Source organism: Motacilla alba, chromosome 1 (assembly GCF_015832195.1).
Source record: "Motacilla alba alba isolate MOTALB_02 chromosome 1, Motacilla_alba_V1.0_pri, whole genome shotgun sequence".
NCBI lineage: Eukaryota > Metazoa > Chordata > Aves > Passeriformes > Motacillidae > Motacilla > Motacilla alba.
The window spans coordinates 64,522,968-64,537,942 of record NC_052016.1 but is presented as its reverse complement, the minus strand read 5'-3'; the positions used below and the strand labels follow the sequence as shown (position 1 = coordinate 64,537,942).

At 40.5% G+C, this 14,975-nt stretch overlaps 1 protein-coding gene and 1 long non-coding RNA gene across 10 annotated transcripts in view; one reads left to right on the top strand and one right to left on the bottom strand.

Annotated features, from left to right (window-relative positions):
- ENOX1 (ecto-NOX disulfide-thiol exchanger 1) overlaps positions 1-14,975 on the bottom strand; it is a 353,080-nt gene that overhangs the window by 141,922 nt on the left and 196,183 nt on the right. Inside the window, exon 1 of one of the 9 annotated variants that reach the window (XM_038138475.1) lies at positions 7,243-7,353. The exons of the other annotated variants lie outside the window; for them this stretch is intronic. The gene's annotated coding sequence lies outside the window, so the exon portion shown is untranslated. Of the gene's footprint in view, positions 1-7,242; positions 7,354-14,975 lie in introns of those variants that run through there. 9 annotated transcript variants of the gene reach the window in all.
- The window catches only part of LOC119701619, a 31,121-nt gene continuing 23,556 nt past the window's right edge, over positions 7,411-14,975 (top strand). The window contains exon 1 of the long non-coding RNA XR_005257104.1: positions 7,411-14,814. This is a non-coding gene — a long non-coding RNA (uncharacterized LOC119701619). The remainder of the gene's footprint in view (positions 14,815-14,975) is intronic.

Below are 14,975 nucleotides of genomic sequence, written 5' to 3'. Positions count from 1 at the left end.
CTGATTATTTTTCTGCCCATCCCCAGTGAATATGCCAACATATAACTATTAGTGTTTGACAGCAGGAACTTCCCACTCCAACACATTTCCAACCGCTGCGATGCCCTGTATCTGCCTTTTCTCTGGAGAGAAAATTCATCTTGGACCTTTTCTTCCTACTTCCAAATGATGAATCCCATCTCCTCAGCCCCATTTCTTTACCAGACACTTAACTTTCTTGCTCCTTGTAATTCCCATTTTAAAGATCAGTGTAAATCACACACACCTCTTGGCTATCAGAGTCCCTTGTTTCTGCCCACCAGCCTTGCCAAGGCTGCTCCTGGCTTTCTTCATCATTCTTGCCATATTTGGGGACAGCGTCTGCTTTTGAACCAGAAGTGAGGACAGCTACAGGGAGTTTCCCTCTGTCCTTTCTGATTTACGAGGTAGTTTGCTGTAGATAAATGAGAGAAATGATGAACATTTTCTACCTCCCACAGGACGAAGCGGAGCTTCCAGGTCTTTGTGCTACTGCATACCCATGAGCTTTCCTCAGAGGCTGAATTAAGTTGCTAAGCAGAGCCAGGAATTTTGCCTGTTTTCTAAACAGTTGTTTATGGGATCACTAGCAAGTTACATAAATTTAGGATTATCACTTACTCTGTGGGCACTGAGGGAGAAGCAATTCCACAGTTAACACGAGGTCAGATCAGGAAAACAGCAGCTACTATGTGTGCTTCAACTATGATCAGGCAAGAAAAATTATTTCAATGCTTCTGCCTCGTAACTAGCTCTCAGGGGGTCAGGATGGAGAAGGCTAGAGCTTCAGATCAGGATGAACCTAACGATGCTAAAAGCCCTTTTTTCCTCCAGGTGGTCCTGCCATACCTTTACCTAGTCAACAATCCTTCCACTCCCCTTTCCCTGAAATGTCTCCTTGTATGAGCATTTCTTTTCTTCAATTTCAGTTACAATTCTTCAGGGCAGGAAATCATGTGGTTTTTCCCTCAGGCAGGGTTAAAAACTACTGGAAACATGGCATTCCTTGCGCTGTAATTGGACTGATGCTGGCTTTAGCCAGGTGCATTCCAGGCAGGGATATCAGCGAGGCAGCACTGCTCTAAGACACAGAGACAAGGCAGGCTTCTGCATAGCCCCTTGCGCAGCCAGACTTTCATCCCATTTGAGGCTTTTAAGATGCCACTGTGTTGTTAAACTAGGAATAATGATGATCCTAGCATCCTTCTCTCTCCTCAAGCAGCCCTTCCACCTCTTTCATGTAGTTAATAATCCTGTCACCCACCATTTTTCAAAGTGGTGTACATTTGTTTGTCTTTTTTTTATTTGAATTATAAGCTCTTCAGGGCAGAGAATTTGCCTTTATCTGTGTTGGTAAAGTACAATGTCAATTTACTGAACTATATAAATATTTTCTAATAACAAGGGCAATAACAAGAATAATATATTTACCATAATACAGCATTTCTAGCCTTCAAGATACAATCAGAAACAACCCAAAGTCAACAACAAGACCAAAAGATTTGCGGACCCTTTAACTGTGAAGCTGAAGTCATGAAGCCACTTTGTGAAACTTTGGTAAATTAGTTACTTATATTCATAAATAGCAGTAAAGATCCTTGCAATTGACCCTCTGGAAAATATAAAGTAGAACATAACCAGTGTAAACCAGCAGAGCACTGCTCCACATGTGTATTATAGGGGTCACAAATGGCCTCCTAGTTACTTTTTAAACAAATGCAATGTTAATACTTTCACTGCTACATTATGAATAAAGCATTTGGCCTGTAGCTATGAATATGGTATCTCATGGCTTTGACTTGTTTGTTTATATCGCCATCCAGAAATTTTATGTACCGTGTTCTCTTGGAGTCAATCTTGACTCCCCCCTTGACCACGCAGAGCACACGGCCCATGCAGACGGGTCTGGGGTGCAGCAGTTTCCACCAGCTTCCCCAGAGTAGCTGGATGGCCACCACTCACTACCCTCCCTACAGCAGCACGGCGCTCTTCTGGCACACAGGAGGAGAAGAGAGTGCCAGGGTCAGTGTCCCAGCGTCTTTGGCACCCTCTCTGCCCATGCTGTTAATGGTTTCTTTGTTCTTTAAAGCTCTGAGGTATCAAATTAATCAAAGTAACGGCAATGATACAAGAGATTAAACTGACAGGAGTATGAACTGCCCTTGTTTATCCAGGTGATACTACAGGAAGTGCAAAGCAGATACATGTAGAGGACAAAGCCCTGTCCTTGGAATTTATGGTCTGAATGGAAAATGCTTTGTGAGACCACTGTATTTCTGTCTAAAATATATGGTTTAATTTAGGAGTGCCTGAGTGACCCTAACAGCTTCTGATATATAAATGGTCAGGTTAAATGACCTCTATGTAGTTTCTTGCCTGAAGCTCAGAACAACAGCAAGTGGAGCATTTTGAATGTGTCCCATTTGTTATTCTTTTAATTGCCTACTAATATTTCTTTTGGTGGGAAAGACTTAATAGAGCCCTCCAAATGTCTTTCAACCTATCCAAATTGCAATTCAGCCAAAACAAATACAGGTCTTCAGTTCTCTAGAAATGAAAAAGAAACTTGACGTGGATCCAGGAGATTTCTCATATAGCTCTGTAACACACTTTTGGCAAGTAATTTAAACCCTCTCTACCTTGATCCCCCACCCATAAAATGGTCTGATTATACTTTCTTCATCCCAGACTTTATTAATCTTGCCTAGTCAGGCTGTTCTCTGATAATGGGGTATGTCCAGCATCACAGGACCATGACCTGGGCCTGCAGAAAACACAGGATTGCATTAGATTGAGGAATACTCTTGCCCCATAAAATTCTATACTAAAGCAGAGAGGAATAAACAAAACAAACAAAAAAAACCCAATTATCATAATTTCCTATGGAATTACTGTTTATCTGCATGTGGAGAAAATAGCAAGTTTCCTTTAAAAGCACTTGCAATGAAATTCACACTCTGTCAGGTGTAAATTACAGCCTGTATCTCATCTTGTTCTATCTACGGCTCCTTTCATAGTCATGCATAGCACCAGCGTACAAAAATATTTCCTGCATGTGATCAAGCAAGTGTGGTCACGTAAGATGCAAGCAAAATATGAGACTCAAGAAAAAAAAAAAAAGTTTACTGGTATCTTAAAAGAAAAGTAAGGTTTGTAATCATGCCAGTTCTCAATCAGATAATGTGAATCACAATTGTCCTTGGGAACACAATTCAAATAAATCTAAGAAATATTTTCTTTAAGAAATTGCAGAGGACTGAGGTAGCTAAAAATACATGACAGAAAAAAACAAAAATCCCAGGAACATGATTATGTTGTGCAATCACAAACATAGTAGATCACTTAAATTAAGGCCAGATCATAATAGAGTTGCTCAGTAGAATAGCATGGAAAACAGGCTTTTCATCGTTTTTTTCCCCAGTGTTTTATGCAAGATCTGATTGCATATGCTCTATGATATCTAATAGATTACTTCAGACAAATATCTCAACACCATAGTAAACTCTGCAGAAACCTGGTTTCATCTATACTCATCTTTGAAATAGTGTACTCCTCCCTGAGTCCCGTGGATTGGAGATACTGCAAAGGGCATCACGGGCACACAATGAAGCATCACTGAGTTTGGGAAGAGTCACCAGATGGAGTTGTAGTGCACTATCATGTTATTTCAGGGTCCATATTTCAGGGTACAAACAAGATTTCAGCCTGGGTAGAAATTCAATGTTGTTAATCTTCTTTAGGACAACTGTGGCTAGGGGCAAGGAAGCGGCGTATTTAGTTTAATTACACGGCCAGAAATGCCGGAGCTAGGAAATTCTCTCTTTAAAGTTGGCAATTTCCTTTCCTTTAGGAATAGTTTAAATTTCTTAATTGTTAAGCTATCTGTACAAAGACTATACCTCAGGTTTACTATTGATTAGGTCTCCACATGCTTATCAGTTGGTAAAGACTGTGTATCTGCCACAGCACAGAAAGAGAAGCAATAATTTTCTGGATGATAAAAACTTTTTGGGGCACTAAAATTAAAAATCTGATTGTTCAAATAGGGCCTGAACAAAACAGTTTTCTATGACTTCTCAGTGAATGAAATGCCATACCTGCTATGAATGGCTACAGAACTTCTGAAGACTCTGCAGACAGGCCACCCGACTTTCCTGTCATGTTTGGCACAGGCTTTTGCACTTTACAGGATAAGGCAATCAAGCTTTGACCCTTAGCTTCCTCATAATCAACATTTGTGCTAGTAAATTCAATTTAATTGGAATTCATTCATGTTTCTAAGGGGAGTTTAATGATGGAAAGATTCATGCTTCATCTCATCTCAGTGGTACTAAGATTCACGTATGTAGATCCATCACTGAGAATGGCCTGGCCTCTGTTATCATAAATTGAAGCATATTAAGAGACTTAGCAGAAAAAAAAAATCCAAATATGAAATGTCAAGAGACAGATCCATCTCGTTTCATATCCTGTAGTTATAATATACCTTAATTATGGTTAATTAGGAGATATTGTTCCTGGTGGAAGATCATCTGACATAGTTTCTGTTTGGTGATTAAACAGAACAGAATTCAATAAATTTGTTGAACGTGGGATCTGTTTATTGTGACTGTACAGTTCTATCTCAGTATCATTCCTGCTACATAGCAAAACAAAAGAAAGTCGCAGGTCAAAAATATTTCCTTGACTCGTGATGCTTTAATATTCCCTGCTGCCTTCTTAAATTTTCTGCTGCTGGCCCCTTAGGATTCTAGCACATGTTGCAGCTCCCACTAAGGAAGGACAGGAGGCTTTTCACTGGGCTTCAATTGAGCTACATCAGAGCCTAAATGAACAGCAGATATAGGAAAAGGCTGAGGGAAGACAAGTGCTACAGGAATTGACCTCTGTGGAAGAACAGTGAAGTTGGACAGAGAATCAATGAAGGCTTCAGTATCATTTGTGAAAGAGTAATCTTTGATTTATTGGAGGAATGCTATTATCTGGAATCTTTTCCCCATACAGTGTAAAATACAAAAATTAGAAACTCAGGCTGAAGGCATGAGCTCAGCTTCTGCTGGTGTCAATATGGTTTGCTCACACTCATTGATCTATGGCTATATATGACCCTGAAATATGTTTTGCTGCACTGCCTGAGATCTTTGCTCATGCCTAGAATAGAAATGATGGGATTGGTTTTATCACTGAAAAGTAAGCAGTGCATATCTTCTGCCTGCAGAGTAACCAAATTAACATTTGTGAAGTAATCTTTTTTTCCTCAGTTACCAAAAAAACCCCAAAAAAAACCAAAAAAAACCCCACCACCACACCAGCATAATTGGCTAGACTACTTGTACTAGGAAAAGTCATGGTTTTCACAAACTCTGTGCACACTGGTTTCCTAAATGCTTGTTTACTCTGAACTGCAACAATTGTGATAAATCATTTGCTATTTACTCTTCAGTGCTGCTACATGCTTTGGGCAAAGATTTTTTCTGTTCATTATTTATTTATTTCTAACAGCAAAACCACTATTTTAACACATTTTTCCATTCCCAGTGATGGATTTTATCTTTGATATGTGATCCAGTTATTTAACTACCTCTCACTACATCTCCCATGAATTGTTTACACAGCAACTTGGCAGCATAATTTGCATATCACAGGAAAGATCCCATTACATGTTCCCAGAGGTGCGGTTTCATGAGCTTTATCACTTTCTTGCACCTATGCACATCTCAGAAGCTGAGTGTCTGGTTAATCCAGAAAGGCACTTCTTGGCTGCCAACAGTAATTAAACATTAATGGTGCAGTTACAACATTTCCAGCCACTCAGAACCTATCTCCCCATTGTCTTAGACAAATATAATGCCCAAAAAGATATTTATCTCTTCATACAAATTTTTCTGCCATAGGAAAATCACAGACCTTTACCTTTAATGCATTCTGTTCAGATGTTGCAGACTTGACCTAAAATAATTATACAAGGAAAAAATGCACAAAGGAAAAAAGTTGGAAAGAAGGCAAACATGCTTGGAAGCAGAGGAACTGAACATACCACAGAAGAGCCAGAGAAGGTGTGGATCTGGACATGGTATTTGCTCTCCAGGCTCATATTTGGTGACTGAATGGGACAATGGCCCTAACTGCAGGCTTCATGGTGATGAAATGCCCATGTTTGGGTGTATCCCAGATTATTCTTCACCCATTATATGAAACATTAAAAAATGACAGCAGCGTAACTTTCACTGAGAGGAGCATTACTCCAAGAGCACTCTAGCAACATCAAAGCATACAATCACTAGGGATCAGGGCACAGGAATTAAAGGGAAGGCAGAACCACAAGACAAACACCAATGAATTTCCTTGCAAAAAGCACTGCTGCCTCCAGATCTTTTCCCAATAAGCAGACAAACACTACTGCCTTCAAACAGAGTTTTCCAATGCACATTTGGGGAAAAAAACATTGCAGGTACCAAATTTTGTTAACTTTTATTTTCCCTCTGCAAATCCACCTTGCAGTAAAAGACTACTCACACAAAGTTTCTGAAATGCAAATTCTGTGTGAATTTAGAATCTGAGATTTAGAGTAGAATTATTAACAAAAATAAGGCACTTTTCAGAAAGTGCCTCACACAAACCTAGTAACACCCCTCCAGCTGCATTCAATGCAATAGCCAGACCAGCATCATTCTCTCAAGCAATACGAAAAACCCACAAACTCCTCAACACCATAGAAGGCTTGAAGAGAGAGAAAGGGTTGATTCACTGACAAAACTAATGGGCTATCGAGTCAGTAGCCTTTGAGTCACAAAGTCAACCTCAGCAAACATTGATTGAAACTGGTCATATCTCACAGCCCAAGATCGCATTATATAGTGCAAATGCCAGCAGTCACAGTGACAGAGCAACATGAAGATGAAGCACAGCTGTATTCTCAAGTCCAAGTATAGCCTGGTGGGCAGGAAGGAAAATCAGAGCTGTTCCTGCTTGTTTAAAAGAGAGCATTTAGTTTTTGAGCCTGTCAGCATGATTCTTTTTGAATGCATTATGTTCACTGACATGCCACCCTGACATTTTGTTTAGTAGTACAAAAAAACCCGAAACCTACAACAAGAGGTAAGGTTATAAAATCAAATATGATGTTTTCTGCATGTTAAAAGAAGTATTGCTTCCACAGAGACCTGGTAGCTCAAACAGCTGCAGCGCAGTGCCAGTACATGAAAACCAAAAAATGGAACTGACCTGGGTTTCACGGTTCAAGCGTGCCGTGGCAGGGATCCCGGCACGACTTCCAAATTCAAAGCTTGAATAAACACAGTTGTAGTTTCTTGAAGTGGATGCTTTTAATGAAATCTGAAAAGGGTGAGAGAAAGGGCATATACTCTTGAAACCTATGTCTCTTAGGTAGAAATTCTGCCTGGAGAAGCCCAGCTCACGACTGTTTGCTATTAAGACTGTTCAGGAGAGAGGGAGCGTCTTTGAGTTCACGTACTTAATGCTCAGTGGTGTGTCTGTGGAGTGGCAGGAAATAAACAACAGTGAGGAGGGGTTAACCAGAGACCTGCTGGCTAAAATCTATATGCCTGGAAATGGAAGGGAGAGGGCTGCAAGGTCAGATATAGTTCAATTGTTTCTAATAGAGCCACAGAGCTACCAGGCACAGACACAGACACCTATCAAAATCTGTACCCGTTTCCCATCTCCCCCTAAACACAAAATAGCAGTTGTGCATCATGTCATGTCAGTTTTTCCAAACTGATCTAGAACGTCCTAATTCCCAAATATAGCATCACTAGGAAGCTATACAGTAAATAGAAGGAGAAGACAGAGAGATCAAGTAAGCCACCTCTGCATGGTTCTCCATCAAATCTAAAACTCCTAAATCACACCCTGAGATGTGTTCTCTAACTTATTTCCTAAGACAACTCTTTGATGAAATAATGTCCCCATTCTGCCACAACTGCATCAAGGGAACATCCTCACAGATGGTCAGGTGCAAGTAAAAATGTTTCTGAGCCTGACAGGAGATGGTAGAGGTAAAAGCCCTTTCCTTGAAGCCTATCTACCAAAACTTCACCACTGCACCAAGTCACAATTGACTCAGCAGGCAGGAAAGTGAAGTGCTTTGTGAAGCCACCAGCCATGTATGCAGACAGAGGTATGGAGGTGGCCATGGGGCACAGCATGCGTCAGACAGTCCAGATGTGGGGATGGCTTGAGAGGAAGAGGGACAGCAGCTTCCCACTACATGTGAAATCTGCAGAGGAAGAATGAGCTAAGCTATGCTTCCAAAGAGCTCCTTCTGCTGCAAGATGCAAAGGATGCAGCAGACATGCTCCAGAAGATCCGTCACAAGCACCAACACTGGCAGAAATCAGATATGGTTGCAGACATTTTGGCTTTTTCCCAGCAGCTTTTCATAGAGAAGGAAAACTTTTTTAGAGAAAGACCTGGGATACCGCCTCCCCCTCTTCCAAAAAACCCCAAAATCAAACCCAACTCTATTAACTGAACTGGTGGACAATGGAATTGAGGAAACACCCAGTAGCAATGGAGAAACATACTGTAAAGCATAAAGTAGTACTGTGATTGCATGCATTTTTTGCATACAGAGTATTTATAGATGCTAACCTGGGCAATTTCATATCTCTAGATATTTACTCTCTGCTTGTCAAATGAAATGGCATTTTTCATCCCATTTTGACTGGAAGAGAGAATTTGTTTGGATTATAAATTGTTTAGAATTACTTGTTAATGCTGTCGGCTTTTCTGTATCTGCTTGTAGGAGGGACAGGAGGGAGAAAACAAATAATGCATTACACATAAAAACTCAGTGGAGAAAAAATAAAAAGCAAGCTCTGTTTTCAACACATTTAAACTGTTCAAATGAGAAGAATCAGTTGCCGTGGAAGCAGATCTGTAGCTGAATGAAACCTTTCACCTGTCCAACATATGAAATATTAATTATCTGAGGGGGACTAGAGATTAAATAAGCCAGACATACAATGCAGAAAGCAGATCCTGGCTCATCACCTCCATGATTTTCACAGGTCCTGCGGCAGGCAGATTAGCTTTTGTCATAAAGAAAGGGAAGTGGGCTCAATTGCAGTATTGGGTGTCAGGAGAAATAAAACTAGCAGAAAGCAACTTCTCAACTTTAATTTAACCAGGTTGGTGAAGCAAAATGATGATCCTCTGCTGTGTTTAGTAAGGCTGGAAAATGTTATCATTTCCAATTAGAGAGAAGAGCCCACTGTCCCTTTAGATAATTACTTTTCCAATAAATTATTCTTAGCCACTTGTTTCCCAATAAAAAAATGCCTAGGCTTTTTGCCTTGTAGAAGTTGGTGGATTGTTTTCCCTTCTTTTTTATTTCCTTACTTTGTGTGGGTTGGACTTAATTTATTATGGGGCTGAAACTTGGCAGAGATCCAGACACAACAATCTGAAAAATGTTCATACTAAAATTCAGTGATGGGATTCCTTGTTCATTTAATCTCAGAGCCTCCCTGATAATTCAGTCCTGCAAAATCAAGCACAATTGATGCAAAAGTGAGTATGTAATTCAGGCAATTTTATTTTTCATAAAAATACTTCAGACGTTTCTTTTGCTGTAGACACAACCCTGCTTATGAACAAAAGCCAAAGCCATTATTTAAGAAAGTGATAATTTTGCATAGCTGCTTTCAGCAGTGAATCACACTTGGAAATAACATTTTGCCCTTTATCACATTCATTTCCCAGAAAATCTGGATTTCCAAGGCCTTTGGCATCCTTACTATAGCTAAACAGCTTTAATGTCTGCATTCTAAGATGCTGAAATTGTCTAATTAAGCTAAGGGTTAAAAATAAAGATAAAAGTCCATTTTAATTAAATCACAAATGATACTATGGTAAAGTATATTTCTGCTAAGTCTGGTGTCTGTGTATGAAGTGACTGAAAAGTTGTAGGGAGTTAACACAAAACACCAAAATATGGTCACTTCTTTCTGTTCATGCCTGCTGCATTTGGCAATTACATGAACATTTTAGCAATAAATATTTGATCAGGCAACATGATTCCAAGTCAGATTTACAGGCTCTTGGGTGCTGCACAGGTCTGATCTTGCCCTAACAATTAAGATGGAAGTGAGGTAAGATGGGGAGGGGAGAAAGAACAGCAGAAGAAAAAAAGCCACGTGGTATCTGAGCAGTACCACTGAACAAACTGTGCCAAAACACACTGCAGAAACAAGGGGATCCCTGGCTTCACAGTGCAGATGACATTTATCTCTAGCCCCTTTCACAAAACAATAGACCTTAAAATATTAATCAGTCCTCTCTTCCAGTTATACTCTTCTGGCACTAGTCCGGTGCCTCAATAGAGTGCACTCCTGATGGTGCAAGGCAGGAGCCCTTTCCATACCTAGCACATCATACTCAGTTATACACTCTGGCTTTTCCTAGTCTCAGCCTCCATTTTCATTGCTTCTGTGCAAATAACTTCCTCCACATCTGCTACAGTCCCTTTGCCCTCTCACAGAGTGCTGTGCTTATGCTTTCCCAAGTCTGCCAGAAAGAGATTGCTAGGCTCCAAGTGCCCCAAAAAAGCACAGAACGTGCCTTCTTTCCTGCCTCTCCATCTGCCTGGAATACCCTCCCTTCTTTCCCACCGTGGTACATCAAGTACCTTCCCTTTCTTTGAGAAAACTGAGAATCCATCTGTTCGGCAAGTCGCTCCATCTGCAACAACGGCAAGTCCAGTGATGTGCTGCCAATATTCCAACAAAGGGCTCCTCTAAACCCATTCCCCTGAGTCACTAACACAGCCCACGTACCCAGGGTGGGGATGCTCGCAGACAGGAGGCGTGTGGAACTGGCAGGCTTTTTTCATTTGGTTTTCCCATTTCCACAAAATGCTTTCCCATATCCAAGGAAAGAGGTAGCACCATTTGGCAAATACATTTCTGTTACGTGCCTCCCACCAGAACTGTTAATATTTTGGTCTTGGGAAGAAAAGAATAACAAACAAAAGAACCCACTTTGTTGAGACAGTTGCAGTGTGTGCACCTGGACAAAACACAAGGGATGACAGTGGTAGTGAGGGATCCAACTCCCTTTAAGGGACTCCTCAGGACTGTATCTGTGTCATATATTCATGTGTGTATGAACACGTGTGAATTAGACAGTTGCTTTTACAAACTGTGGCTGCTGCTTTTGCTTCAAAAGCTGTTATATCTCAGGCATTTTAGAAGTCCAGACTTGATAGTTTTTCATACGTGGTTATACAGAAGCTGATACAGGCAGGCCAAGATGCTCTGACTGCATGTGCTTTGGATTGGCCACTTTTCCTGTTGCTGTTTATTAGCAGCACAGTGTTAGATTTGTGACAAGTTTCAGAGACATATAAATGGCCAGCTGTTAAATTAAATTAAACGCCTGAATTTTTCGAAGGTGATAGTATAATATATTATTTGCCTTTTTTTTAATCAGCAGTTTTTAGGATGGTTTTCACAAAAAATATGAGAACACTCTGCAGAGAAATAGGATAACAACTCTGTTCTGTTGGAACACATGATCACACCAAATCTCTTACGCTGATTGCTTTTTAAATAAAGAAAATTAAACCAAACAAAAAAAAATCCCAAAACCCAAAACAATCAATCAAACAAAACACAATAAAACAACCTAAAATTGGACTCAACAATTGAGTGTAGAGTTCAACAGATGACTTTTGTTGGGTTTGAAGAATAAAGAATACAAGATTAGCAGGAGTGGTTGCCATCATATAGTTTAGTTTGATAGCAGTAAAATTTCATACATGTGCAAATTATAACACTACATAATCTCTATTTCTATGCCAGGAAACAATTTTAAAAGCATGTTCTGCTTTTGTCTACTTTGGCTGAAAAATAAATGGCAAAGTGTCAAGCCTTTTACCTAGAAATGCAGGCAAGGCCAGTGTGTCTGTCCTGTAAGGAGTTCTTCCAGAAAGAAATCCTGATCCTTATCTAGCAGAGCACATCAGCACATTTTGGAGATCACCCATCTGTAGCAAAACACTGTGGAACAAGTTCATGTTTAAAGCATTTGCTGAACAGGCAGAGATGAGGCAGGTGCCCAGTCAGTCTGTGGAGCTGTGACCTGTTTCACACAAGACACTGCCATGCTCAGAGCTGCCCTGCACAGCCACCCCGCTGGCTCCTGCAACACCATGGGTCCTCCACACAAGAGGTCTGAAGATCACACCATATAAAAATAGCAAAAGGCAAGTACAGCCAAATCAAAGGATCACTGGGAACTTTCCTTTCAAGCCAGGACAGACAAAAACTTCTTAAGCAGAGGTGTGGTCTGAGAGGGATGGAGGACTGCTGACCCAGGGCACAGACACGCAGAGCCCCAAAAATCCCACCAGCTAAACTGGTAAGGCATGATAGCATGGGTGGAACATAAGGATCATTCTCTCCTTTTTGCAGACAACATGAAAAAAATGAGGTGCAGACAAAAACCCCAGAAGTTAAAATCTGCTAAAAATCTTCTAAGGCAAAGCTATGACAAGAATTTGAAATTAATCCAGATCTGCTGAATTCTACTCTGATTCTCCAACCATCAGATCAGCAACCCTCCTGGCTTTAAAGGAAGCATTCAAATCATAAGTAAATCAATTTATATTTCTGTCATATTATCATGGCAAAGAAGTAAAAATGTTTTGCAAAGAATTGTCCAAGTTACTTGTCTCAGCTGAGACGGGCTGAAACAGTTAAAGTGGGGCAGAGAGTTTGACACTCATAGGAGCATTTTTCTCTTCCAAACAGGTGTGTGTTAATTGCCTTCTCATTTTTCTCTATTTTCTTCAAATCTCCCATAATCCCAGTAATGTGTCTGGCCCACTTTCACTTAGATTTGATCTTGGCAAAGTATCTTATCAGTCTTCTCCCTAATCCGTGCTCCCACAGTAACTGCACGGAAAGTCAGCTCATTTTCCCAGAGTGAGTTCTTTATAATCTATACAACTCTCATCTGTTTAAATCATGTGAAAAAGAATACAACATCCCATACAAAAAGCTCACTTTTCCTTTTGGAAAAAAAAAAGTTCCTGCCCTCACTAGTGTATGAGTGAGCAGGAACACAAAGCCACCAGCCCTAACTTGAAACCAGAGGGGTTATGTTAGGCCATAAGGGGTCCAGTCAGTTTGTGAGTGGGATGGTTTATAATATACCATGACTTTGAAACATTCTGTATTTTCAGGCTTGTAAAGTGATACCCAGCATACAAGCCAAGTTGGGAACTACATAAGAGAAACTAGTTGGGCTGTGTTTCCTCTAGCATCCATACTTAATTCTCCTCTTCCACCTGTCTGCTACCACTTTTTGGCCTCAGTGCACCCTGTGTCCACCCTGTGGACCCTTCTCTCCATGGATGCTATAGGCCTCTGCAGGAATGACACCTGATGACCTAGTCATGAGATTCTACTGGGTTACCACTGGATCACTGTCCTTTGCAAATGCTGCTTGCAAAGAGGAGGGAAGATGACACTGAAATGCATGAGTGGAACGATCTTGTACTAAAATTCCATGGTGATCATGTTAGTCTGATCCTTTAAGCTGACCACAAGCTTCCAAACTGAGAATGTAAGTGCTGATGATAGGAGCAAATTAGTGACACAAGAAATACCCCAGTGTGAGCTCTGACAACCAAAGGATGTCAAACTTCTTCTCTCTTGCCTTCCTCTCTCTGAGAAAAGATCTGTTTCTCAAAGGACAGACTTGTTTCTAAAAGCACACATTAGCACTGAAGCTGGACAACACTGCATGCCATTAAAGCATTGGCTGCAGCACAGTTTCATCTCCAACACACACCTGAAGGATCCATCCTCCTCATTTTTTTCTACAGCCCTTGAACATCCCAGCATTCCAATGCAGTATCTTTCAGTCAAGCCTATATAAATTGTCTCCTAACACATATGGGCATGTGTGTGCATGTACTAACAGACCCACCAACCAACTAACAAGCAAGCCATCACTGTGTATACTTAGCCTCCAACTTGGTCAGTATCCTATTTTAAATTATCTCTCCTCAAATATTTTCTCCACATCCCCTCAAACTTTTTTACTGCTTCAACTCTGTGTACAGCTGCTTCTTCATGAGGCAATTTTGTTGCTCAGTTAACTATCACATTAATCAGGTGAATGTGTCTCCCTAGTATATCTAACAATTGCTCATTAAATCAGGTCTCCAGTACTGCTGAAAAATAATTAAAAACCTGTTTCCAATAAACAAGCTATAAAGGCATTAAGGACAAAATAGTGCGTAGGAAATGTATTAGAAACACAGGGAAAGAAAATTCTGACCAGGCACAGGCTGGGCAGATTTAGCTGAATACTGCTATAATTGCTCATAGTGTTAGGCTAATAGTAAAAAGAAAGTTATAAATATTCTCTTCAAATTAACAATGAATGTACTGTGGCTGAATACAAGCTCCTTTTATGTTTGCTTCCTACAAAGAGTCATGCAAATTCAAAGCTTGTATGCTCCACTGTTTGTTTCCAGAATAGGGGGTATAATTGATACGGGATTTACACAGCTTGACAAAGCAAGGGAGGCCAGGCTCCCCAAATCTTTTGGATCCAGCACACAAAGTTAATTAAACACACTGTAAAGGAACTGCACCGGTTACCTGCAACTTCTTCATCTAGCACCGTGCACGAGGATACCTAATTACAGTTTGTCAGCAACTGGGGTGATGAGAGAAACCTGCCATCAGGCAACTCAAACAAATATAAACTAGAGGTAATAACACTGCCATTGAAAGAACAACAGACTAAATTTGTCAGGTAAGTGATTCGCTTTGCTTTAATTGCTACACACAAGTGAAATGACACAGTAAGATCTCAGTGACCAGATAAAATATGTCATTTTCTCCCCACCCAGTGAACCATGAAATGCTGAACAGATGAGTCACCATTCCCTGCCTGCATTAAAGGAGAACAATTGG